The 25679-nt window shown below is 42.9% G+C and overlaps 1 protein-coding gene across 1 annotated transcript in view; it reads right to left on the bottom strand.

Moving 5' to 3' along the window:
• The window catches only part of DISC1 (DISC1 scaffold protein), a gene marked incomplete at its 5' end in the record, with an annotated part of 116432 nt that overhangs the window by 68083 nt on the left and 22670 nt on the right, over positions 1–25679 (bottom strand). The gene's annotated exons all lie outside the window — the stretch shown is intronic.

A 25679-nucleotide genomic window follows, 5' to 3' on the forward strand; every position in this document is an offset into this window, starting at 1 on the left:
GTGAGCATGCAAGTGTCCTGCTACACTCAAGTTAGGTTCCCTCATGGGGTTTCTTGCTTGGTAAGTTTTCTTAAGCCACTTTATATCATTTCCATTAGCAAGTAAATGAACATAAAAACATAAAACTCTTCAAGTCTAAAAGGAAATCCACCGACTACCTTGCAAGATTTTACTCTTTCTGCCACAGGCCCTCACGGGGCCACTGCCAGCCGGGCCCAGGCTTTGGGCTCCTGGACTTGTCACCATCCCAGGCTTCCACACCTCGGTGGTGTCCACGTCACTCAGGCCCGCTTCCCCATTTCCAGGCAGGCCACATCTCCCTCACTTCCGCGGGATGAGTCACCTCTCTGCCTAAAAACCCATGTTCCTCCAGTGTTCTTGCACATGCTCAGCAGACCGCCCTTCCCAGTGCTCAGATGTGCACAAGCCAACGAATGAGTGACCAGACCAAGGAATGCAGAGACATCAGCTACGTCCTCGCACCGTGCCAAGCACATTCATACAAACATCACAGAATGTTCTTGGAATCCTGGAGGACTCCGCCCGGCCTCCAGAACAAAGGCCCGACGTCTGTGGCACCAGCAAGGGCATCAGCAGGTTTGCTCAGCCCCGCTCTCTTCTCCCACACTGACACTCTGCTCCCTGAGTGATGCGGTAAGGACACAGACTCACAGCACTAAGAATCAGGGCACCTGAATTCTATCACCGGCTTCAGCAGCGAGCATGCTTTTTTGACAAATCACTTCCTCCGTTCACGTCTCAGAGCCTCATCCAGCAGGTGGGAATAACATCGCCACAAGGTGTTTAATGAAATCATGGATGTCATCCATCAGTAAAGAGGTATATTGGACTCCACCCGGTCTTCGTCAGCTCAGCACCACAGGCGGGGCGGCTGAACCAACAAACATTTATTTCTCACAGTCCGGGGATTAGAAGTCTGAGGTCACAGCACCAGTACGGCCCGGTTCTGGGGAGAGCCCGCTGTGAGGTGGCAGATGGCCAGCTTCCTGCTATGTCCTCACGTGACCAATAGAGAGTACGCTGGTCTCTTCTCACAAGGGCACTAATCCCACTCTTGGGAACTCCACCCTCGTGACCTAATCACGTGCCAAAGGCCCCACCTCCTAACACCATCCCAGTGGGATTAGGTCTCAACACGTGGATTTGGAGGGACACAAACATTCAGCCCGTGAACGGAGAACTCCCGTGAAGGGAGAACCTTCAGCCAGAAGAAAAATGGTTCCTCTGGGAGAAAGGAGGGTTCAGAAATGTTTGAAAATAGCATCTTTCACCTCGTAAATGCCATGCTTATTATTTCATGTATTCACTCAGTTAACAAATACTTCTGATAACTCAGTGTTGCTAGGCTGTAGGGGCTAAAAAGATGAACAAGACAATTCCTTGGTTCTTAAGGAACTCAGTGACTGGGGACAGGGGTCAAAATTACAAATAGTTTCTTATCTTCCTGTGCAGAAAAGGTGGCCAGCAACCTGCCCCATTGGTATAGGGGGGGGGCCATAAAGGAACACAAGGGTGGTGTTCCCACCAGCACCAAGGGTACAGGGGGCCAAGGGGCTTCCGGAAGCCACACAGAGGCAGGCAGTGGCATGGAGGTGGTGTGCCCAGTAGCACCTGTGAATGAGGGACATGAGGGGAGAGGGAGAGCAGGTGGAAGAGACAGCCAGAGGCTAGGAGATAGGGTACACTGAGAAATAAATAAAGTAATGGCACAAGTAAGTAAATATATGGAGGACAGAGAGAGCCAGGTTCCTTAGTATTTGGAGCATATACTTACAATTATGGAAAGGGGTAAGGGTAGAAAGCACTTAGGTGTGTTGCATTGGAATTTGGAAGTACTGGTGTGATCTGATGGTTTTTAATATCGATACACATAGAGATGGAAAGAGTTCCAGATGTGTGTATTTGCAGTTACGTGTATTTTCTGTCTTTACCCACCAAGAAAGCCTAGAAGCAACGATAACCCCAGGAGCAACGAGTAAACCAAGCACACAGATCCTGATTTCCAAACACCATCCTCTGTGAAAGGAATCAGAGCCCTTTGGAGAAATGGCTGATTATAGGCCCGAGGCAGGGCCAGAATCTGAATACCTTGTTGCAGCAAAAAATTAGGACGTGCTCAAGGACTGATGGAGACATGTCCATAGAATACAAGAGTCGATAAATTACAAGGAGCTCCCATAGGCCAAATCGGGTGTCATTTGAGAATCAGATAAATAATACTATCAATGAAGTACAATCCATTGAATAGAATAGGAACCCATACAACCATGCTAACAGAATGCCAACCAATAAAAAGGAACAGAGGGAGGTGAAGGGGGGTGGGCTAGATGGGTGGTGGGCATTAAGGAGGGCACTTGTGTTGAGCACTGGATGTTATACATGAGCGATGAATAACTAAATTCTACTCCTGAAACCAATATTACGCTGTATGTTAACTAACTAGATTTTTTTTTAATTTTTAAACATTTTCATTTATTTTTCAGAGACAGAGAGAGACAGAGTGTGAGCGAGTGAGGGACAGAGAGAGAGGAAGACACAGAATCTGAAGCAGGCTCCAGGCTCTGCACTGTCAGCACAGAGCCCGATGTGGGGCTCGAACCCACGAACCATGAGATCATGACCTGAGCCAAAGTTGGATCGTTAACCAACTGAGCCATCGAGATGCCCCATAACTAAATAAATAAATAAATTTTTGAAAAAAAAAAAAAGAATGGAGGTTTGGTAAGGTGCAGGGTACCAGTGTATTCTTAAAATATCTCCCCACAATATACTAATAAGTGTCCAAAGGACAAACGGTAACTTTGTGGTGGAAAGACTTAGAAACCACCAGCACATCCAGATGGTCACAGCTACCCTCGGCAGTGGTGGGATGACGGGTCTACCTTGTGTGACACCTGATGAGAGACACCAAGAAGTACACAGTTTCATTTCCACAGTATTCCTGTCAAGGTCCTCATGACCTGAATCTAGTCATGTGGAAACATCAGTGGACCCAGACTGAAGGTCATCTGACAAAATGTAAGGTCTGCACCCCTTAGAACTTCCAAGGATGTAAAAGACTGAGTATTGCAGAATTGTTCCAAATAAGAAACTGAAGACACACAACTGCATGCAGTGCGTGAACCTTTCCTGAATCAGAATAGGAAGGAACAATGGTGGCCTTGTTGGTGAAATGCACATGGGGTCTGTAGACAGGATAGGAGGAATGTATCAGTGTTGATTTCTTGTCCTGGAGCGTTGCCACTTGCTGGCCTATAATTGTCCTTGTTTGGGGAAATAGTGAAGGGGGTACATAGGGCTGAAAGGGCATCATGTCTGCAGCTCACTCTCTGTGGTCAGAAAAAGGATAGTGATAATGCATATGTGCACCAGTTGGAGAATCAGAGTGAGGGAGATATGCGAGTTCTTTGTACTATACTTACAATTTTTCTGTAAGTGGAAAATTAGTATTTTTGAAATTCGTATTTTATTTCATTTTTTAGGGGTGGGGCGCAAAGAGAGACAGAGAGAGAGAATTCCAAGCAGGCTCCACACCCAGCATGAAGCCCGACCCAGAGCTCGATCCCACAACACCAGGACCATGACCTGAGCAGAAATCAAGAGTTAGACACTCAACACACTGAGCCATCCAGGTGTCTCTCAAACTTGTATTTTCATAATTTTTTAAAATATTTATTTTTAAATTATTATTTAAAAAAAATAGATAACCACAGCACTTTTAAATGCTGTATTCGTGACTATTATGTCCATTTATTCATATGAATCCTGCTGTGTGTTTAAGAAAATCTCTCCTATCAGGGCACCTAGGTGCAGGTGGTTAAGTGTCTGACTTCGGCTCAGGTCACGATCTCACGGCTTGTGAGTTCGAGCCCTGCATTGGGCTCTGTACTGACAGCTCAGAGCCTGGATCCTGCTTCAGATTCTGTGTCTCCCTCTCTCCCTGCCCCTCCTCCACTCATGCTCTGTCTCTCTCTCCTTCAAAATAAATAAACGTTAAAAAGAAAAAAGAAACTCTCTCCTATCATTCTATTTGGCCCAGTGGTTGAGGAATAATAACTCACTTTCTCCATCTTTTCTTCCTTTAAAACCTCTGCAAGCTTTCTGTAGACATTTTTAATCTGATTTCAGTTTGAAGCTCAAGATTTAAAGCCAGAATTGTAGAGAGTGATGCACACAGCAGGTGCTGAATAAATGTGGTCCACTGACCATCTGAGTGACAGGATAGCAATGATATCAGAAATTTTGGTTGCATTTTGCAAATATAGCTGAATGGTAAAAAAAAAAAAAACATAAAAAACAAAACTCAAAGTTAACTACAGAAGACATTATCAAGGGTTAAGCAAAATGATACATTGAATAATATGTTCTAATTGATACAGTATATTCAATTTATGCATCTAACATGTTTTACTTGTAGGACCTCCAGAATAAAAAATGCTAAGCATCATCTTATTCCATTTTGGGCCAAGTAAATGCGTTTTTTGATGCCACTACAACATATTTATTAATGTTTAATTGAGGGTCAGGGCTCATCTGTATTCCTTAGCACATCAGTACTAAGTGCCTGCTACTTTGGGGCTATAATTCGGGAACAGAATGAAAGAAAAGTACTTTCTACATCTATGAATAAATAAGCAAATAAGCATTTACAGAGCAGCAAGAAATCTTCACACATAAAGACATTCTGCTAAACAGATTCAATTTCTGCTGCCTCGCTCTGTCTATGGGATGACAGAAAATATGGAATAAGCCGTATTCTTGGCTGTACAGCCATTCTACATTCTGAGGAGGCTCTTTAAAGCTAAGAAGCAATCAGTGTCTTCATAAGTCATTTTTCCTTGGTTTTTACATAATGGCCAAGACACGCTATTCATCGCGAGCTGAATATTCTAATATGTCCACATTACCATACACATCATGTGTAGATGGCCAGTTTACAAAGAACTGCACTGTAATAAAACGTATTTCAGAATAACCTGAGCACAACTGAGCCACTCTTTGACATTTCAAATGCTGGACTTTGTCAGATTCATTATCATAAAAACCGATCGCTATCGGGGCACGGAAGACGTCTCGCATCATTTCGGAGCATCCAAGGCGGCTGCACTATGTATACACTGTTTCCAAGCTTTGCAACAACGTGTAGAGCAGGAATACAAACGCAGACCCAAAGTTGCAGAGAATTAAAATAACGTGCCCAGGACCTCAGAATGAGTTAGCAGCAAAGCCAGAATGTGAACACTGATCTTTTCCATACTTTTTCCATAAAAACTCCGGGCTTTTCCTGTTATGCTTCCCGGGAGCCATCCCTGAAGCAGTACCTGCTCCCAGACTTTCCCTAGTCACACAGGGACCTTGTCTGTCTACTCGTTTGTCTGGGTCCCCGGAGACTGTGGGACCCACAGAGCAGGCCCTGAGCCTCATCCCTCTCTGCCATGCCAACATCTCGTTCAGTGCTAGGCACACAACAGGGGCTGGGTGAAAGCTGAGTAAATTAACGAATGACTGTACTTGGATGAGGAAGAGTGGAGACACTGAACAGCAGCAACCCCCTTACGACCCCTGCCATACACCAAGCGCCGAACATTTTACCCTCGCGATGATGTCATGAGGCAGACAGGGCTGTTCCCTCTTTGCAGATCAAAAGACTGAGGCTCATGGGAAGTTGACAAACTTCTCCTAGATCAGTCACATGGCTACATAGATTCAGAAATAAAACCAGTATCTGCTGTTCCGAAACCTGTGTTCTGAACTGCTGTGTTCTACTGGCCAGATCACATCCCCCAGCGACCACAACCCCCTGAAACACACACCTGAATGCATCACACAGGTACAAACTCTTCCAGCAACTCGCTTGCCATTTCGTCCCCTCCTTCTCACAGAAAGCAGTCAGTAGCCGACACAAAGTAACAAGCTGGCAAAAAGCGGAAACAGCCTCAGATCCAATATAAGGGAAATGGTTAGATAAATAAGGGCATATCCACTCAGGGATATGTGGCGAATCAAAACCCGGTTAGAAAAACTAAGGGGAAATATTTGAACATTACAAGAGAAAAGCAAGATACAAAATTATATGTAGATGTTACCTGTACTTTTATGATTACCAGTATGTTAAGAAAGAAAGAAAGAAAGAAAGAAAGAAAGAGAGAGAGAGAGAGAGAGGGGAAGAACTAAGAGTTTTGTCAGTGAGACTGTCAGTGACTTTCTTTCAATTTCTTTTCTTACAAAATCAGCCATAAAATCTTGGGTCATTTATTATTTAGAAAAGTAGTATATTTTTAAAAATAGCCTACTGATTCCTTGTGCTACCCTTTGATTTCTGCATAAAAATAGAGATTTGGTTCCTCAAATTCTTAAGGCTAAACTGCTTAGGGTAAGCTTCGTTTCCCTGGGCCACCAATCTTTTCAGGGTACGCCAAAGAGGATTTCTAGAAATGTTATATTTTAAGCCGGCCGGGGTGAGGAAAGAAGACTGAGAAATCACTTTGGTTGTGGGATGAAAGGAAAAACAAACCTTTGGGGGAGACAGAAAAATGTTGCAAGACAAGCAATACTCTGCCACGATACTCACTGCTCAGCACTTAGCCTATCGCCTTGTTCTTCATACACATTTGTTGACTGGCCCTGAAATATTTCAGTAGACGGTTTGGTTTGAAACATCTGTTCTTTCTCAGCAAGAATTTACCAAGCAAAATAAATTGTGAGGGATCAAAATAACAAAAGTAATGAAAAGTCCAGGGACTTCCCCAGGTCTTGGGTGGGTCATATGACCAGCAAGCTCTGTGTGTGTGTGTGTGTGTGTGTGTGTGTGTGTGTGTGTGTGTGTAGAAGAGTGTGTTTAAGGGTGTAAACAAATAATGCTTAAAGTTGCAGTATTCAGACACATCAGAAAACATACAAAATTCCTTAGAATCATGAGTTTCTGAAAGGGTGGTTGGGTATGGATCACTCTGGAATACTCTCTGCCTCAACTCCTAAAACTAAAAATATAGGAAAATGTTTCTTTCATCAAATGTCAATCACCGAATGTCTTAGAGGGAAGTAACTGACCAACTAAAGTTGACCAGTTACCTTTTATGGAGGCTTCATATTTTTAGAACTATTAAAAACCTTCCCTAAAGTATGTTTTCATAGGTACTGTGGAAAACCAGGTCACGGTATACATGTGGTCCATTTTCATGGCTCAGAATCTGGGCTGGCTAACCCTCCCTACTGGCAATTGTCAGCTGTCTGCTTCTTTGTAAGTGCCAGAGAAGGCACCCTCCATCCCCAGCATTACTCCCACCGTCTCCTCCCCCCCAGCCCCCCACCGCCTCAACCAGCACCCCCACTTTCTCCACCAGCACCCCACCAACTCCTACCACCACTGCCATCACCTGCTGCTTATTAGGAGATAGGAACTGAAAGCACTTACCCAAGAAGGAGAAACATTCTTTAGATCATTTCCAAATGGTTACAATGCAGAGAACCCAAGAGAAAGGACAAGAGACGAAAAGCCACTCAACAGCACAATGAAGAAAAAAGTCAGAAAGGACGTGACATGAACAGTGGCCCTATCTGTGCCACGCAAATAAAGATGATTTTTTCTTTTATTTATATTTCTGAACTTTCTACATGTTTTTACAATGATCACGTGTTGCTTTAATAACTAGTGAAAGAAAATCCACTTTTAGAAATAAAAGGCAATCATCAGCTAGTACATTCAGGCAACAGCAAGTAGGTTTCCTACACGGGGTCAACCAGCATGGACTATGAAGTCAAATACTTGAGCGTGATTTGTTTTTCAGCCACTTCAAACTATGTAAACTCTGAAAGAGAAACTCTTGTTGAACATGTAATGGCAGATCCTCCCACAAGAAACTATTTTTATGTCATGTTCATTATTTTAATTGAATTTGGATATATGATCAGTCATTACTGAAATGGGTTAATCACTTAGGCAATTACTAAGTCACTTAGCAATCTAGATGCATGGCTGATAAATGAACCAGCTCCGTACACTGAATATTGAAGCTTATTAGGTATAGTCTAGTTAAGACAGAAATCAAAAAGAATAATTCTTACAGCACACTGACTGGCCAAGGAAAATTTCTGGCAAGCTAGAAAACAACTTAAAGATCCGGCCAATGATTCTCGGACCTTTTCCACATCACTCGTAACCTTATAAAACGACACTACTGAAAATCCAAATGGTCACTTTTGAGTTTCTCCTTCAAGGGCTGCTTTATCTTTCTCCATGTATGTTAAAGAGCTTTGGGCCATTTAATAGATTGATGTGCCTCTCAGACATGAGAACATACTATTGGCACTGAGGCTATTTTTAGAAGTCATACAAATGGAAGAATTCAAATGCCTATTCATTATTTCCCTCTCCTGGTTTTGGTTGCACTCAGTTTTCATTATTAAACTGGACGTGGCATTCAATTAGTTCCCATGAATGGACTTTTCATGAGTAATTTGCTCTGCTGGTGTTTTCATAAAAAATCAGCCGGACACATCTGTTTGTCAGTGCTCAAAAACCACAGGCTCTCTTCTGTTGTAATGGCAACCACCACAGCCTGCAGTCTTTTAAGACTTAATTGTTTTTTGTAGAAGATCTTTTAACACATTTGTCTCTAATGGAATTCAGGACATTAGGAGTTCACTGTCGAGCAACCGCTACCATCATTATTTTTAAAAAGATAATGCAAACCACATTGATGTGCATACCCTTTCTGCAACAGACAAATAGAACACACCAGTGTAATGCTCAGTGCCAAGAGGATCGTACTAAATTGATCTCTAACAACACGGCAACACGAACAGCTTAAATTCTTTGAGTGGCATAAAGGGATCTAGGTAAAACGGCATATTCTAAAAAAAAAAAAAAAAACTAAGAAGATTGAATAAATTATTTCCACTAGCCTGAGCCATTCCCATTAGGATGAAATCCAATCAGAAGGAATAAAGCGTACTAGGATACTAGTTCCTTAGAACAAAGTAGAATTAAGCTGTTTTCTTTTGGCAGAAGCACCACAATGCAAATAAAACAGTGACCTTCAATTCAAAGGCGATGTTAATAGAGAGAAATCACAAAACAGCAGCCAATGATAAGAATGACTAATAAAGAGCAATGCTTTTAGCATGCTGGGAAGCTGCATATGTACTAGTTTCAAGCAACGCCTCTATAAAATAGTAACAAGCTAAAGAAATTAGAAATCTCTGCAGGACTAGTTGTAAGAGTATCTTCCCAGAGTCCTAAGATACTGTGCAGATATGAGAAACAAAACTGGAGTTAGTGGGAACACTTTCCCAGAGCAGGAATGTAATAGTAACAGAAAGCAGGCACAAGAAACACCTCAGGTCCTTTACAGAACTAACTGAATTCCCCATGTGGTTTCAGACGGCATTTAGGACTCTCGATGATTAAGCGTAACTCCAAAGACAGAGCTCCAAAACCCCTGAGCTACAAAAAAAAATTTTTTTAATAATAACCGTAAGAGTAACAGACACTTGGTGGAAAAGTCTAACTTCTGGGCCCAGATGCGCACTCACAGAAAGTGCTATCCCACAGCAGGAAGACTGTGCCAGAGGTTTCTGAAGGCAGAAGACAATGTTGCCTTGTCGATGACTGTCTCCCCGGTACCTAATGTAGTGTGTGCTATAAAAGGCACTTAACCAGGATTTATGGAACAAGTGAGGAGTGATATATGCATGCGGCCAAAATAAATCTTGGCTTTATAATTGTTAAAACTAGAATCTTAAAGATAAACATCATAGATTGTATAAGATGTTATCCTGAAAATAAATATCTAAGTATGTATTAAAAAAAATCACATAAACAATGGAGAGGAAAGTGATGTGATTCTTCTCTCTGCATGCATGAGCCTCTGGTACAGGAAGAAAATCAACATTTTAAATTGATTTCTTTGCTTAAAGGATCTAGAGATCCAGATTTTAGTCCTGGATTCACTGGGGACAACTTTGTAACCTTGAGACTATGTAGCCTCCTTACGACTCAGCTTCCTTATCTTAGGAATGAGAATACTAGTCCAATTTCTGCCACCAAATTGTGGTGAAAGTGAAAAATGCCTGTGAACAGTTGTGAAAAATACAAGTGGCAGACTTGTTGCAAAAGTGAAAGCGACTCTGACAGCACTACCTTGTTGATTCAGATTTAATTCAACTCAGACTAAATCTCTTTAAAACTCAGCAGTCGGGGGTGCCTGGGAGCCTCAGTAGGTTGAGCATCTGACTCTTGATTTCAGCTCAGGTCGTGATCCCAGGGTGGCAGCATTGAGCCCCGCACGGGGCTCCATGCTGAGCAGAACGTAGAGCCTACTTAGGATTCTCTCCCTCGCCCTCTGCCCCTCCCCATCTCATGTGCTCTCGCTCTGTAAATATAAATAAGTAAATAACTACTCAGCATGCATTTGGGGTGACCCAACCTGGAGGGCTGTCAGATTCAGAGGCGTTGATAGCCAGTCTTGCTCCGGGCTTCTTTTTTCATAATGTACAATGTACAGCATATTCCTGTCCCTCCTCCTGGCTCACCCTGAGTCCTCCACCCACACATACAGACAGCGCAGGCTACCTTTAGCTTCCCCGTACCAGTGGCTCTGAACCATCCAGAAGTCACAGAACCTTTTGAGGAATGCCATGACACACGGATACGCTAAATTCCATCATAAGTGTTAGCAACAATATCAGCGACAGACATACCTATAATATAAATTTATTTATATATTTATGTATAATTTTAATTATATAAAATTACCGTGGGGGGAGGGGAGCACCTGGGTGGCTCGGTTGGTTGAGCATCTGAACCTTGGTCTCAGCTCAGGTCATGATCGCGGGTCGTGGGATCGAGCCCCGAGTCAGGCTCTCCTGCTTAAGATTCTCTCTCTCTCTCTCTCTCTCTCTCTCTCTCTCTCTCTCTCTCTCTTCCCCTGCCCCTGTCCCTTCCTCATGCTCTATCTCTCTCTCTAAAATACATACATACATACATACATACATACATACATATTACAGTGAGAACACTGGTATCCATGAAGAAAAGAGAAAAACAAACAAAAAAACCTTTCAGACTTGGGTGTAATAAAGAGTTTCTGAGTTTCCCATGATAATCTTGTGCTACGTGCTCACCCACTTTATTATTTTGCAGGCAGCAGCAAGCAAGTGGTAACAGGCACCAATGCACTGGTGTTTTCATGAAAAGAAATTATAAGATCATTAACTACTAAGTAGTGACTGCATTATAATGCCAGCTCTACTCCTTGGTTGATTCTATTAAGGTTGAAAGTCCTCCCTTAATTAGCAATCCTGAACAGGTGCACACAAAATTCTTGCAAGGAGGGCGGGATCTCACTGTTCACCCTTATCTATCAAAGGCGAGGGAAGGATAGGTCTGTGATATTTCCAGAAGGATTATGTGGTCCTTCCGTTTCCGTTCTCCTGGTATTCTAAAGCCACCTCCTGAATGAGGACAAAGCAGCAGAGTGGCATGACTTGTGACCACATCATGCTGGCTACTTACAGAATTGTTTTGGCCTGAATGCATGTTGGAGGGATGCCATCAACCTACAGGACCTGGCCCCTGCTGGAGCCTGCTGTGGATTCCATCTCTCTCTCTCTCTCTCTCTCTCTCTCTCTCTCTCTCTCTGTGTCTCTCTCTCTCTCTCTCTCTCTCCTCTGCGCTTCCCTGGCTTGTCTCTCTCTCTCTCTGTCTCTCAAAAATAATTAAATATTAAAAAAAAGAAAGAAAGAAATTTAACCTTTGATGGATGGAGGCGTTGGACTGCACAAAAGCAATGCCTGTCACTGAAGCCAGGACGGAAAGAAGCTGCGTGACAAGAGAAAGTCCACAGCCAGTGCGTCCGACTTCTCAGCAACAATTCTGGAAGGGAGGGACGAGGACTGTCATCATGTTACGGACCTGGGTTTGCAGGGCAAGCAAATTCTTGCCCAGATGTTGTACCTGCAATTAGTACGTACTGTCACTGAGGCAGGGGTGGGGGGAGATGCGTGCTTAGTTATGTCCTCAAGGCCCCAAAGGTTGAATTCTCATGACTGACACTAATCGTAGCATATTTTTGCAGTCACTTTTGGGTGGGGTTTTTTTCCTACCAAAATCTAACTGTTCGAACACAGATGTCAAACAATAGTGTTTTTTTCATGCCATGATAGAGGATGGGGACATTACTGGGACAGGCCTGACGGTGCCCAGCTGACTTTTCTCAAGCCCGTGGCCAGCATCCAAACAACTGGTATCCTGAAAGAGAGAGAGAGAGAGAGAGAGAGAGGAGATGCCACCCTATCTTAAATGGGCACATTCTTCCACCTGACTCCTCTTTTTCTTTTCATTATGTCTAAAGACGAATTAGCTGGCTCTGTGTCAGTATCTATTTGTTTTGTTTTATTTAAACCCAGGGAGTTTCATTAATAGGAGTTTTGTTCAGGATGTTGAGGTTTCCATGGTGGATCCAAAGCAATTGGTTCCAGCTGCCGAGAAGAAAATGAACACCACTAAGTGGAATGGACACAGAAGAACACCCCTGACTGGGACTAACAGTGTTTGAAGCACACTGCTGTTCCTGCTGGAAAACCACCCTCACGTGAGCTCATCAGAAGCTCCCGCCCCCGTGGGGATGACTGGGAGGTTCTGTTTCACAGTTACACGCGTTGGGCAATCCTGTCCTCACGGTTCAGGACCTGAGCAGAGGTCAATGCCGTCATCCTCATAGGTTATCCACGTCTAGCGTGCTGTGGTTGTGGCCACTCAAACGTCAAGCCTCCATTCAATATGAAGAAGAAACCTGGGTTTGGAAGGATTCTCTTCCTTCCTCTCAATACAGTTTCAGAGTTTCTCAGGTATCATCTTTAAGCCTTATGGCAAACTTTTCGAGTACTTTGGCGTTGCTGCTGTTTGCTTAGCAACGGAACCCTCTGGAGACGCAGTCTCACCGGGTACTAACAACCGATAAAAGCCAAGACCCTCTGAGACTGGGGATGGTGTTCCCTTCCAGCTGCCCTAAGGATCCCCGTGACCCCCCAGAACACAGTGTGACCATCAGTCTGCCGGCATTCGGAAAAAATACACAGATTCAAAGTGTTGAGGAGCTATAAACACTGCCAACCGCAAGCTGCCAACTTTGTGTTATTGTCCCGAGTCCACGTGACGAAAGGGAACAGCTCGTCCTATAAGGTCTTCAAGAAAAAGAGAAGATGTGCATCTTCACCCTCTGTTTTGCTAGGGACAGACTCCGGTTTCAGACATGCGAGTGAATTGCTGATTCCACAGAAATGCATAAAATATTAATCTCAGTGAGATTTACTTACTCGGAACATGAGGCCAAATCCTCAGCTATGGTACTGAGGGCTTTATTAGATTTCTCATTTTCGGAAAGCTTTTCTTTTTTTTTTTTTTGTATATTTCTTTCTGATTTTTCCTATTTTTTTTATCTTTTTCTTTTTCTTTTTTAATGTGTAGTATGGAAAAGTCTAAAGGGCAGAAAGCACAATCCACTACTCTCCAGCCACAGACAGGCCTAGCCAGAGTTCTTCCAACCAGGACACCTTCCATATTTAATATTTCCTTTGTTTCTCGCATGAACCCAGCAAGGTGGATAGGGCAGATGTTACCGTATCCATTTAGCAGATGAAGCCAGGATCTGTCACATCACAGATCTGGCTCTGGGAAAAGTCCCAGAATGACATGCCCATTTTCTACTTGTAACGTTCATGATGGGGCTACCAGTTTTCCATCTCCTCCAAATAAAAATGTAATCCCTCCTCTGACATCCTAAAGAGAAGTACATCACCTGTGACTGTCCGTGCACTTAGTGTCAGAAGTAAGGCTACAATCCAGATCAACTGACCCTCCGCAGCCGTTTCCCCCACCTGGCCTGCAAGGCTGAACTGCAACACATTCCCTCCCTGCTTCTCAAAGCCACTTCTGCACCACCAGTACCTAGGAAAAGTAGTAAACTTGCAAAGTTCACATGTTAGCCCCCATGGAGGAAAGCCTCAAGGGAAAATGCCCCGCCGCAAAAAACTAAAGGGAATAGTAAAGTTTATGGAAAGGCAATAACGAAGCAATAGAAGAAAGATGTGCAGAAAACATTCTGTGGTGTTTTGGCAAAGAGGAGAGAAAGAGAGCTAACAAAGAAAAGTTGAAAGAATATAGTCTGGTCCGTGCAGAGTAATCAAGTCCATGGCAATAAACATTCATTATGAACAAATCTCATTTAAAAACAAACTCCCAGAGGAACTAATTACACTAAATGTTCTGGCACTGACTTAGGTAGTACTCATTTCTAAGCCACCCCTGGGGATATGAAAGTCACCACATTCTATAGCAAACGGGGGCTGCGAGAGTGACTGTCTCCTTCCAAACAATAAGCTTCTGTCAGGTTACTGTTCTATCAAGCCTGTCAATTGTAACTTATTTTGTGTTAGGAGACAAGCTGGCACATTGTATAAAGGTCAAGTGGAAAACTGTCCCTTCTGCTCCATCACTGTCATCAACTGATAAAGGTCATTCCACCCAATACATTGCCATGACGGAAAATAACTTTGTTTGTCTACTGTGAAATATTAAAAAGTCCCTCTGCTATGTATGGGCTTTCTGATTTCTCTCTGCTCTCAAAATGTATTAAGCTAGGCAATCCAGGGTATTTCCAGCTGCTGCTCTGACAATAACTTGTTTACAAACAAATTAGAACAGAAAAACACAAAGATGGCAGGTCTAAAACACTATCTGTATAGACTCATAATACCTAAATATCTAAATAGTTTACTGCTGATTGTAATTGTAGTAACTGACGTTCATTCAGCATTTTATATAACACTAATATTTAGCATACACCACCTCATTTAATTCTCAAAACAACTCTGATACCCATTGTACAGGTGGGAAAAATCAAAGCTTTGGAAGATTATGTAATTTTCCAAGCTTAAACAGCTAGTAAATGGAAGAACCTAACTTCGTTGTCAGGTTTTTAACTATGTTGACCTGAAAGGCACTAATACTTTATGACTAGGTTACTCTGTGACTTTATGTTAGTAGACTTACTGACTATTAATAACAAGATAAAGATTACAATTGTTATTTGTAGATGGGATGTAGTTTGATCTTTCCTTTGTTCATCCAACAACCATTTCTTAACAGTCGACTTTGAGGGGCACCTGGGTGGCTCAGTCGGTTAAGTGGCCAACTTCGGCTCAGGTCATGATCTCATGGTTCGTGAGTTTGAGCCCTATATCAGGCTCTGTGCTGATAGCTCTGAGCCTGGAGCCTGCTTCGGATTCTGTATCTCCCTCTCTCTCTGCCTCTCCCCCACCTGCACTCTGTCTCTCTCTCTCTCAAAAATAAATAAACATTAGAAGAAAAAAAAAGTCAACTTTGACCAGGCCAACAACTATATTAGAACATAATACGGATGAGGCTAGAGAAACATGCAGAGAACCCAAAAGAAGGAGCACTGAAATCAAGTCTTGATGGTCTAATAAGATCTAAGAAGGAGAAGGAGGGAAGCAATGTGGGAAGAGGTGTAAACTGATCGGGAACAGACATTCTGCCTTCAGGAACTACTGAAGCATTAGAAAGAAAGGGAAAGGAGTGGCAAGGAAAGAAATTAATGAGCTACGCAAGGGCCAGGCTGAGACAGGGTTACTGCGGGTTAAGTTTACCAGTTATCCTGAAAATGTCCATCATGGAGAGACATGAAATGGAAACGTGACCCTATATGCTTTTGACAAGGAAGACTGGTTACAAGGTGAACTATGGATCGGAGCAGGGCGAGAATGGAAGCAGGGACCCTTTAAGAGACTACAGTCCAGGCAACAACTGGTGAGATCTGAGGACAGAAGGAGGAGATATTTAGGGGATGAAATCTAAAAGATACAGTGGCTCAAAGTCCAGGGGGGAGTGTCCAGCATGACTCCCAGTTTTTCTTGCTTGGCCCCATTCACTGCAGCAGGAACCAGAACAAGAGGAGTTGGGCTGTGCCAGAGATCAAGAACTTATAGAGGAAGGGATGGATCTTACATTCTACACCTAAGTATTGAGGGGAAAGTGATGTCACATCGCCAAGTCCTTTCCCTTATTTTTTCTTTAAAGTTTATTTACTTTGAGACAGAGAGAGAGCGCGCGAGCTGGCGAGGGGGAAAGAGGGAGAGAGAGAGAGGGAGAGAGAGAGAATCCCAAGCAGGCTCCACACTGCCAGCATGGAGCCTGATGCAGGGCTCTAACTCACGGACCACGAGATCATGACCTGAGCCAAAATCTAGAGTTGGATGCTTAACCAACTGAGCCACTCAGATGCCCCCCCTTTCCCTTATTAATGGAGAGATCTGACTGTCAGGAAACAAAGGTATACTGAAAACCACTTTCAGGCTAGAATGACCAGGCAAACAAAGTATGGGGGGGGGGGGGGGGGCGGTGCACAGAACTGTCAGGTCAATGTGCTCACAGAACACGCAGAACTGAGAGGTGTTCAGGTTGTGGGGTTCAGAGACTTTGGCTGAGATCGTCTCAGGAGGTTGCCGAGATACTCTCTCCCTTCACCACTTTATTTTACGATGCCACTCAGTCCCCACACTGAATAAGTGCCTTGCCACTTTGTCCCACTTGGTCTGTCTTTCCTCACTGAAACAAGACCAAAAAGCCAATGCACGATCTCACACTAATGGCTCGAGGAGGCAGACGCACCAGGCAGAGCTGATTCAAAACTGTGTCAAGGCTCCTGGTCATGACCCCCAGCCACCAGCCCCAAAGTAAAGGTCAAGATTGTCCCTACAGCTTTCTACTCAGAACCCATGGGATACTCTTTGGTTCAGCACAGCGTCTGCCCCCTTCCAACTGAAGACCTTGGTAAACAAAGATTTTTGTTTCCACGTCTCATAGGAAACGTACTCAAATTTCCCTATGTAACTTTTGTTCAGAGTGGGTCACGATTCATCTCCAAAAGCAGGGCCTCCAGAGCAGCTGATATACTCACGCCATGCTTTCAACCCTCGTTGATGTGGAAGCAGGAGCAGCAGACGACAGGCTGCAGTGCTTGTTAAATCTGGAGGGAACGGCCACTCAAGGTTCTCTTCTGGTGCGACCCTCTATCATCCAGGATGTGCGGGTAGGAAATTTGCTGTCAGTTTCACATGAGACAGGATGCCAGATTTAATTAAGTGCCTGGGCAGTTTATAAAAACAGATTAGCTGTCCCATGATAAATCACCAGTGCAAGGAGCCCCAAGTAGGGGCAGGGGCACCATATCATGGCCATTACGCAGAGGAAATGGACACCACATTTGTAAATGACCGTTTTAAATGGATGGATTAAATAGTTGTCTGGGAATTGAACCTTAACCCTCTCTGCTCAAGAAGGTACAGGTCACAAAGCAGCAGAGACCCACAGAAAAAATGACCAGAGCACAAAATCAACCTCTCTTCAATTCCTCTTGTCTTCACCCTCCATTTATGTCTCCATTTCCTCCTCTTCTATTTTTTTTCCATCCACCCTCAAAACCAGGACACCCAATTTTCCAAAGCCCAAGCAGAGTTTCAAACTCATTTCCTCAATGTCACCCAATGTCATGCAACAGAGAATGAGGCAGAGAATGAGATTCAAGGTCATGAGATTTACCACCGAGAAGAAAAATACTTTGTCACAGGAAGATGTGAAGAGTAGTCAAGCCTTAAATGCCTCATTATAATTTGCATGTTTTAATATATATTGCTTTACCTCATTTCTGAATTTTTTGCAGCTGGAAAGAAATCAGGCTAGGTGCCAATAAGCTTCTTATTGACAGACAGAAAATAAGAAGCCAGATCATTCTATCTTCTTTGCATGGTACAGATGCTAACTGCTGGTAGACATTGTTCAGAAGAAGCCCCACCTCAGCATTTTCACACCTGTGCACGAAGCACCTCACATACACCATGACCACATTTAACCTTCCACCCACACAGAAGGATAGGTATTCTTACTCCTCGCTTATCCAGGAGCACACTGGTGTTCAAGGACACGTTACAGGACAAAGAGGCACTTCCACACTGGCACTGAGTCTCCTTATCTAGTCCTGGGACTCTCCCTTCTGCCTGCTGAGCTGACCTCACCCAGAGGTACACAGGGGGTTATGAAACATTTCACAGTTCACCGTATGTAAATTCTACCTCAACTAAAAACATACAGAAAATTAGAACTGAATATGTAAATAAACACCTGTTAAATCTTTCACAGCTTGCTTAAAGGTATTTTTAAGCACTGACTATCCCAGTTTGAACAGGAGTTAATTATTTCTAATTGTCACTTCATGTTGAAATAGAAGGGTTAATCCCACCAATTGAATTCATCAATCGGTCAATTCACTGACGGGACATAGGGCCAATCAGCCCCATAATAACCAAGTGATGGATTGAACTTTTTCTTAATCTAACACACAAAGCCCCCCTAAATGTCACCACAGTCAGAGACACATCAAAGGTTACTTTGCTCCCTAGGGAGGATTAGGACAAAAGTCTCTGGAAAGTCTCTAAATAAAAGGCAACTTCAAACTAATATGTGAGAGCAGGTTTTGGGAGGGGAAGGACTGTATTAATTCACCACGGCTTCCCATCATCCAGCAGAGTGCTTAGAAACAGCAGGCATTCAATAAGTGTTTCCTGACTAAATGAATAAACTCTGTACAGAGTGTTTCCATGTTAGTCTTCTTGTATATTTTTAGCATCCCTCATTTTGAAATTCATACGTTGTTCTCAACCATTCTTAATTACTTCATGCGTGTGTGTGCTTCACTAGGCTACTATTTTTATCTGCTTGGCCCCAGCTCCCTCACCTTCTCATAACAGATGTACCCACCTCATCACAGAGACAGACAGGTAAACACAACTTGGCTAATTGCACCACCTCACCCCTTTAGCTACAGCAACTGGTCCGAGGAGTTGGCACCTGTCCCAAGCCCGCCCTAAAAGTTTTCAAACTGGAGCCGCGGAGGGAAGTCTCCTTTCTTCTCAAGTCATGGTGCTGTTAGTACACAAGTCTTGAACTGCCAGGTGGAGTAAACTGGTATGATCGTCTTAAAACATTCCTCTGTCCAGGGGCGCCTGGGTGGCTCGGGCAGGTGAGCGTCCGACTCTGGCTCAGGTCATGACCTCACTGTTTGTGAGTTCGAGCCCCACGTTGGGCTCTGTGCTGACAGCTAGAGCCTGGAGCCTGTTTCAGATTCTGTGTCTCCTTCTCTCTTCCCCTCCATCACTAGCACTCTGTCTCTCTCTCTCTCTCTCAAAAATAAATGTTAAATATACATATATTTAAAACAAAAACAAAACATTGGCCTAACTCTTCTCTGCTTGAAGATGGGCTAACTTTGGTGACTTGCTTCAAGTGAACAGGATGTGGTGGAATTAACACCACACAATTTTCTACATGAAGTCATAAAAGACAACAGACTTTCCTCCGCCTCCCTCCCCTGTTCACCACCCCCAGGACACTCACCATCATGCTGTAAGGAAGACAAGCAGCCCCACGGGAAGGCCACAAATGGGCAGTCCAGCCACAACCCAGCTGACAGGCATCAACTACCCGACATGAGAGCGGGCCTTCTGATGACCCCAGGCCTCACTCATTCTGTGAGCTGCCCGGCTAAGGCCAAATGGAGAAAAAAAGAGCTATCTCTGCTGAGATTTCCCCAAATTATAGATTCTTCTGAGCACAATAAATGTTGTCATTTTGATAAGCCCCTAAGCCTGATAGGGGTCATTTGCTACAAAGCAACAGATAACAGGAACAGATTTTGGTGCCTTAGTGGGGTTCTGCCATGACAAAACCCAAAACACGTGGCCACGGATTTGGGACTGGGCCATAGGTTTGGGAAGCTGGAAGGGCCCTAACGACACAGGAGAAGAGTTAGATTGATCTTGAGGAGGCTGGGGGGGTGAGGACATCAAGGAGACAGAGGAAAATGTTACCAGAAGCTGGAACAAAGAACCTAAGTTTGAAAGCACTGTCGCCCGAAAGTGACACTGACACAGAAAATAGAAAGTGTATCCATTGAGCTGGGTAGTCTGGCTAGGGAGATTTCCAGGCAGGAGGCTGAAGCGACCACCTGGCTTCTCCTTACTACCCACAGTACGGTGTGAGAACAGAGAAAGAAGCAAAGGAAACCACTTCCTATAAAGAAGTCAGGACTTGCTGGGCTTGAAATTAACACTGGTCCTGATCGCCAGCTTCATCAGATGACAAACAAGGCTAAAAACAGCTCCCAGGCAAAGATCAACCCCAGAGTGCTGCCGGAAAATATGGTTAAGACATGAGGCCAAGGACGTAAACTGTAAAACCCTTTCTAAGATCTCAGAAAGATCACAGACCCTTTCAAACAGTCAAACAGCCCTGTAAGAATCTTAGGAGCATTGTTCCCGCTGCCTCACCTCCTGCAAACCTTACAGGGAGCCTGAAAAAGAGGCTATTCTTGAAGAGATCTGTGGGCATAGCTTTTGTCTGGTAGAGTGGATTATAAATTGATTCATATGAAATCCAAAACATTTTTCAAAGAATCATGGCAAGTTGGAGAGAACAAGGAAAGTACGAGATGAAAAAAGGCATTTAGGCCCCCAAACTTGTATGGGTGGAAAGCAGGCTGAGAAAATTACTTGGCTCCAAATTCAGGCTGTTGTTTATGGACAAGGAAGGGTGACTCAGGGTGTAGAACCAGGAGCCCACGGGTCAGAGCCGAGGGAAACCACGGAAAATCACTCCCAGGCAGTAGGGATAAACCCTAAACAAGAAACTGGCAACAGGAGCCCAGCTGGATTTCAGAATCGCCGTGGACCCGTGGCTGCCGTGTGGCTCCCACTTCCCCCCTTTCTGAACACGTATCTATAGCAGTGATCCCACACCTGTCCCACCATCCTATGTTGGGACTGTGGGGGTTGACAAGCTGTAGCTTCAGAACATAAGCGTTCCGAGCGATCATCGAGAGAAACTGTACCCAAGAAGCTGTGCTAGGAGAATCCCACCCTGGGAACCTCACCTGCAGCTGTAGGTGAATTACACATGGAGCTCCTGGACATCCACCCTGAACCTGATGCCATCATATGTGGCTGTTGAGGGGCTTTGAGAGTGGATGAGGATATTTTGGATGTGGAAAGAATGTAAAAACACACAAGAATAAAGGGCAGTCTGTGGTGGTTTCAAAAAGATGCCGACAAGTTCTTTTGCCACTCCTCCCATCAAAAGATGGGGAATTACTCTGCCCTCAAGCATGGGTCACATCACCCTTAGTGACTTATTTCTAATGAGTAAAATGCAGCAGTAGTAACACTGCCTGACTTCCAAGGTCAGTCCACAAGAAGTAATAGTTTTTGCCCAACTGTCCCTCAGGATGTCATCACCATACAATGAGGAAGCCAAACAGCCACATGGAAAGGCTACAGGTGTCCCAGACCCAGCCAAGTACCCACAAGACAGTCAGCATCAACCATCAGACACTTGAGTGACCAACACTGCAGGTGACTCCAGGCCCCAGCCTTCAAGCCACCCCAGTTGACGTCTGGAGTAGAGATAAGCTACGCTCACTCAGCCCTGCCCAAAATGCAGATTCATGAGCAAAATAAATATTGTCCTTGTTTTTCTTACACAGTTTTGTCGAGTATAATTCACGTGCCATACAAATCACCCATTTAGAGTATACAACTCAATGGGTTTGGGCACATTGCATTAATTTTCTTAATTGTGGTAAAATATGTACAATACAAAATGTGCCATTTAACCATTTTTAAATATGCAATTCAGTGGCATTAAGTACATTCACAATGTTGTGTGACCATCACCACTTAACATGTCTAAAACCTTTTATAATCCCAAACAGAAACTGTGCATCCATTAAGCAGTAACTACCCACTCCCTTCCCCATCCCTGTTAACTTCCGTTCTACTTTGTTTCTGAACTTGCCTATTCCAGGTATTTCGTGTAAGTGGAATCACACAATATATTTGTCCTTTTGTGTCTGGGTTATTTCACTGAACATAATGTTTTTTTTAATGTTTATTTATTTTTGAGAGAAAGAGAGAGCATACGTGGGGTAGAGACGGGGGGGCCGGGGGAGAGAGAGAATCCCAAGCAGACTCTACACTGTCAGTGCAGAGCCCAACACAGAGCTCAAACTCGCAAATGGTGACATCATGACCTGAGCTGAAATCAAGAGTCGGCTGCTGAACCAACTGGGCAATCCAGGCACCCTATGAATGTACTGTTTTTAAGATTCATCTATGCCAGAAAAAAAAAAAAAAAGATCCATCTATGTTGTAACATGTATCAGGACTTCATTCCTTTTTACGGTTGAATAATATTCCTTTGTAGTGGACATACCACAATTTGTTTATCCATTTATCTACTGATGGACATTTGGGTTTGTTGCTACCTCTTGGCTAATGCGAGTAATGTTGCATGAACATTTGCATACAAATATCTGTTTGAGCCCCTGCTTTCAATTGCTTTGGGAAGATACTTAGGAGTAGAATTGCTTGCACATGTTTAGTTTCTTGAGGAACCACTGAACTGTTTTCAATAGTACTGCATCATTTTACATTCCCACAGCAGTGTATGAGAGTTCCAATTTCTCCACATTCTCACCAATACTTGTTACTGACCATTTTTTTATAGTAGCCATCCTAGTGGGTATGGTTTTGATTTGCATCTATACCTCAACATTGTGAAGGATGTTTGCATCCATATTTATAAGTGACATTGATCTGTAATTTTCTTTCTTGTGATGACTTCATCTTTGGTATCAGGATAATGCTGGCCTCACAGAATGAGTTAGGAAGTGTTCTCTCCTCTACTATTCTTCATAACAGTTAAAGAAGGATTAGTGTTAAATTCCTCTTAAATGGTTGATGGTATTAACCAGTAAAGCCATCTGGTCCTGGACCTTTCTCTGTTGGAAGGTTTTTGATTACTAATTCCGTCTCTTGACTTGTTCTTCAGTCAATGTAGGTAATTTGTGCTTTTCTAAGAATTGGACCATTTCATCCAGGTTATCCAATTTGCTGACATACAATTATTCATAGTATTCTCTAATTTTCATTTTTATTTCATACATTTGGGAGTAATGTTCTCATTTTCATTTATAATTTTAGTTCCCATTTTCTCTCTTTTTTTCTTTGTCAATTTTGTTGATATTTTTAAAGCACTAAATTTTGGTTTTATTGATTCTATTGGTTTTCTATTTTCTATTTTACTTATCTCAGCTCTAATCTTTACTTCCTACTGCTAGCTTTAGGTTTAGTTTGCTTTTCTTTTCTAGCTCATCGGTGTGTAAAGTTGGGTTATTGATTTTGAGATCTTTCTCCTTTTTTAATATAGGTATTTACAACTATAAATTTTCCTCTGAGCACTGTCTTGGTTGTATCCCATGAGTTCTGAGATGTTGGGTTTTCCTTTTCATTCACCTCTAAATGTTTTCTAATTTCTTTTGAGATGTCTTTTTTACCCATTGGTTCTCTAAGAGTGGTTGCTTAGTTTTCTACATATTTTGTACATTTTCCAATTGTCCTTCAGTTTTCAGTTCTAGCTTCATTGCATTGTGGTTGGAAATGATACTTTGTATGATTACAATTTTTTAAATTTATTGAGATTTGTGCCCCAACATGTGGTCTATCTTGGAGAATGTTCCATGTGCACTTGAGAAAAATGCATTCTGCTGTTGGCTGGAGTGTTCTATACATGTCTGTTAAGTCTAGAAGGTTTACAATGTTAGTCAAGTCTCTATACCCTTATCAATTGTCCAGATGTTCTCAGCATTATTAAAAGTAGTGTACTGACGTCTCCAACTATAATGGAGAATCATATTCTGTTAATATTTGTTTCATATATTTGGGGGCTCTGTTGTTTGGTGCATATATGTTTAAAATTATTGTATCTTCTTGATGAATTGATGCTTTTATCAAAATATAGTGCCTCTTTGGCCTCATAACAGTTTTTTACTTGAAGTCTATTTTGTCTAATAGTATAGATACCCCAGCTCTCTTCTGGTTACCATTTGCATGGACTATCAATCTATTTGTGTCATTGGGTCTAAAGTGAGTCTTTTGTAAATGGTATATAGTTGGATCATTTTTTTTTTTTATCCATCAGTCTCGGGGGCGCCTGGGTGGCGCAGTCGGTTAAGCATCCGACTTCAGCCAGGTCACGATCTCGCAGTCCATGAGTTCGAGCCCCGCGTCAGGCTCTGGGCTGATGGCTCAGAGACTGGAGTCTGTTTCCGATTCTGTGTCTCCCTCTCTCTCTGCCCCTCCCCCGTTCATGCTCTGTCTCTCTCTGTCCCAAAAATAAATAAATGTTGAAAAAAAAAATTTATCCATCAGTCTCTACCTTTTGATTACAATTTTTAAATATTTATTTAATTTTTGGGCAGAAGAGGTGTCAAAGAGAGGGAGACAGAGGATCCAAAGTGAGCTCTGAGCTGACAGCAGAGCCCAATGTAGGGCTCAAACTCACAAGATGCAAGATCATGACCTAAGCTGAAATCAGATGCTTAACCCACTGAGCCATCCAGGCACCCCTTGATTACAAAGTTTAATCCATTTACATTTAAAGTAATTACTGATAAAGAAGGACATAGTTCTAGGGCACCTGGGTGGCTCAGTCAGTGAAGCATCCAACTTCAGTTCAGGTCATGATCTCACAGTTCGTGAGTTCGAGCCCCACATCAGGCTCTGCACTGATGGTGCGGAGCTTGCTTGGGATTCTCTCTCTCTCTCCCTCTCTTTCTCTTTGTCTCTCTCCCTCTCTCTCTGCCCCTACCATGCTGGAGCATGCACCCTCTCTCTCACAAAATAAATAAATAAACTTTAAAAAAAAGAGAGAGGGACATAGTTCTGCCATTTTCTTATTCATTTTCTGTAAGTCTTTTTTTTTTTTTTTTTTTTTTTTGTCCTTCATTGCCTCCATTACTGTCTTCTCTGGGGTTTAATTGATTTTTTTGTACCAAACTGTTTTGATTCCTCTTGTGTATATTTTTTTTGATATTTTCTTTGTGGTTGCCATGGGGATTATATTTACCACTCTAAAGTTGTAACAACCTGATTTGAATTTATGTCAACTTACCTTTAATAGAATATAAAAATTCTGCTCCTATACAGCTCCTTTGTTATTGCTGTCACAAATTACATCTTTTTACCCTGTGCACTCAGTATCATAGGTTTATAATTTATAAATTATAAATTTTATGCATTTGTTTTTTAAACCATGTAGAAAATGAAAAGTGGCATTGCAAACAAAAAATACAGTAATACTGGCTTTTATATTTGCTCATCTATTTACCATTACTGACTTCTTTATTTCCTCATATGGCTTCAACTTACTCTCTAATGTCCTTTCATTTCAACATGAAGGACACCCATTAGCATTTCTTACAGAGAAGGTCTAGTGGTAATGAGCCCCTTTAGCTTTTGTTTTCTGGAAATTTCTTACTATTTCCCTCATTTTTTAAATGTTTATTTATTTTTGAGAGAAAGAGAGACAGAGTGAGAGTGGGGGAGGGGCAGAAAGAGAGGGAGACACAGAATCTGAAGCAGGCTCCAGGCTCTGAGCTGTCAGCACAGAGCCTGTTGTGGGGCTTGAACTCACAAACCTCAAGATTATGATCTGAGCCAAAGTTGGATGCTTACCCTACTGAAGTACC

Source organism: Prionailurus bengalensis, chromosome D2, assembly GCF_016509475.1.
Source record: "Prionailurus bengalensis isolate Pbe53 chromosome D2, Fcat_Pben_1.1_paternal_pri, whole genome shotgun sequence".
Classification (NCBI taxonomy): Eukaryota; Metazoa; Chordata; class Mammalia; order Carnivora; family Felidae; genus Prionailurus; species Prionailurus bengalensis.